We start from the raw sequence: 3,096 nt of genomic DNA, 5'->3' as shown, positions 1-3,096 counted from the left end.
CACCGGGCCTCAGCCCTCAGCGCCAAGGCCCGCGGGGCCCAGCTGAGGCACGCCCAGCCCAGCCCGCCGCGCTTCGGCCCCGCAGCGCCCCGCCGGGCACGCCGGCCTCCCCTCGGGACACCCCGCTGGCCACCGTCCCTCACGCCGGCCACCGCCCCGCACACTGCGCTTCCGCACCTACGCCCCGCCTCTGCCTCCGGAGTTCCGCCCCGCGAGGTGGGCAGGCCCACCCCAGCCTTCCTAACGCCCGGGTTTCCTGCCGGTTTCCTGATGGGGCTTCTCCGGTCGGTCGCCTGCCCGCCACCCCTTACAGCAGCACCTTTCCTCGGCTGCTCTCCAACACTGCCTGCTTGACCTTGCGCTGACCTTGCCAGCACCTACCAGTAGTAGCCTGGTTTCTAACCCTGCTTCCATTGCAGCAGCGCCTCCTAGCCCTGACGTCTAGGGCCCCGTCCCCTGGTGCTAACGCTCGACGTTCCACAGGACCTTCCATTGGCCTTCTTCAAGGCTCTGGCTTTGACTCTGCTCATGGCCTAACCATAAACCTGACTTTTTACCAATACCTATATTCCAGGCCTTTTCCCTTAACCATAACTTACCTTGGCTCTGGCCCTTAGCCAAGTCTTCTCCTTGGTTCTTATGCTAGCCTTGGCATTGACCCTGGTCTCACCCTGGTCATCTGTTCTTGGAACTGACTCGGCACATGAGCAAGCAGTGGGATTAGAAGTGGAACAGCCGAGACTCAAACTAGCACCATTATGGTCAGCCGAATGCAGCAGGTGGAGGTATGTCACGGTCCCACTTTTATGAAACTTTTGGTAGAGACAGTCATTTTTAGCCTTCTCAATAGCATTAAATGTCATCAGTAGGATTTTTTAAGCGCAACAAAAATTTTATTTAGCAACAACAACAAAAAGGGTAAAGTCCAACAGGCCCTTACATTCATAGAAAAAAAAGTGACTAGAAAAATATTTATCTTAAATACCCTACAGGGGCTGACATGACCTCTGCCTACGGTGCTGGCCTCCATATAAATGCCAGTTCATGTCTTGGCTGTTCCACTTCAATCCAGCTCCCACTTTATGGCCTGGGAAAGCAGCAGAGGATGGCTCAAGTTTGTGTGCCCCTGCTCCTAAATAGGAGACCCAGAAGAAGCTCCGGCCTCCTGGCTTTGGACCAGCCAGCCCCAACAGTTGGGGATATTAGCAGAATAAACCAGGAGATGGAAGAAATCTCTGTCCCCCTCCTCCCTCTCCTAGTAACTCTTTTAAATAATTAAGCAAGTCTTAAACAGCAAATATGGCTCTGGCTCACATGTAGTGAACCCATCCCAAGCTTTGTGGGACCCCGAGTCTCCCCCACTCCTCCTCACACAGCAGGTGGGTTTGGAGAGTCGGAGAGTTCTGTAGGTAACATGATGGGCCGATACTGATGCTCATTGAAGTTCTTATCCAAGTAAGAACTACTTGTGAGCCATCCTGCCATCATGCAGCAGACAGGGAGGGACTAGCGTGGAGAGTGGCCACGGCCACAGCAGGTCCCCACCCACCAAGGCATCACTGTCACTGGGACTGTGAGCCCCGAAACACTGTTGCAGCTGTGTCCCCTGTCAGATCACATCACTGTTTCTATTTCCCATTGTCTTCAACCCATGAGTTGTTTTAAGTGTTTCTTTCCAAACACCTAGGCAATTGTTACCTGTTTTCTAGCTTAACTACAGTGAATATGTCTATACCTTAATTTGATCCTTTAAAATGTGTTCACTGGGGGCCACCAAGATGACTCAACTGTCTGATCCTCTACCTCCAAGTGTTGGCATCCCATATGGGCGCCGGTTCTAATCCCGGCAGCTCCACTTCCCATCCAGCTCCCTGCTTGTGGCCTGGGAAAGCAGTCGAGGACGGCCCAGTGCATTGGGACCCTGCTCCCGCGTGGGAGACCCGGAAGAGGTTCCTGGTTCCCGGCATCGGATTGGCGCGCACCAGCCCATTGTGGCTCACTTGGGGAGTGAGTTATCGGACAGAAGATCTTCCTCTCTGTCTCTCCTCCTCTCTGTATATCTGGCTTTCCAATAATAATAAAATCTTTAAAAAAAAAATAAAATAAATTTATTATCAAGTACACAAGATTTTTGATTTGTGTGTAACATCATAAATTATTTTACTGGCCAATTTTTAGTATCCACATTCTAGATTTCTGTTGGAAATTATGTTTAAAAAGAAACAACTTAGAGGCAGACAGAGTACTGCTCTTGTATTCTAGTTTTTTCCCACAAACGTCCAAAATAGCCAGGGCTGGGCCAGGCCATGCTAAAGCTGGGAGCCAGGAACATGGCTAGCTTCACCAAGGCTTCCTGCCTCCTGCCCAGGTCTACATTAGGAAGCTGGAGTCAGGAGCTAGAGCTGAACTCAGACTTGAGCACTCGGACACAAGACGTAGGTCTCCCCAGCAGTGGCCACACTGCCAAGTCAAACACCTGCTCCAGGAGTTCCTGCAGTCATCTCAGTATGCTCCGTGCACACAGCAGAACTGGTGTACACAAAGCATAAAATGAACATTTTAAGAATTAAAAACTGCTAAGATGAAGTTTATCTAGTACGTTTCTATACATCCCTGAATCCATCCAATCTTTCTTAGTCATTGTAGAGCCTTGTGGTAAGTCTTGACACCCAAGGTTGGCAAGTCATTTCCTCATCTCTTCTGCTTCCTCCTCTTTTTTTAAATTTTATTTTTTTAAAGATTTATTTATTTTTACTTGAAGTGGAGATTTACAGAGAGAGAAGAGACAGAGAAAGAAAAATCTTTCGAACATTGGTTCACTCACCAGCTGGTCCAAAGCTGGGAGCCAGAAGCCTCCTCCAGGTCTCCCATGTGGGTACAGGGACCCAAGAACCTGGGCCATCCTCTATGCTTTCCCAGGCCACAGGCAGGGAGCTAGATGAGAAGTGGAACAGCCAGGCCACAAATCAGTACCCATATGGTATACCGGCACTTAAAAATGGAGGTTGGCCTATTGAGCCGTACACCAGCCCCTATAATCTCTTCTTGTAGATCTTTGTATTTCGTTTTTAAAAAATCATCTTATCAAACAATTAT

This window comes from Ochotona princeps, chromosome 14, assembly GCF_030435755.1.
Source record: "Ochotona princeps isolate mOchPri1 chromosome 14, mOchPri1.hap1, whole genome shotgun sequence".
Classification (NCBI taxonomy): Eukaryota; Metazoa; Chordata; class Mammalia; order Lagomorpha; family Ochotonidae; genus Ochotona; species Ochotona princeps.
The sequence above is the reverse complement of the archived record's forward strand: the minus strand, read 5'-3'. Positions refer to the sequence as shown.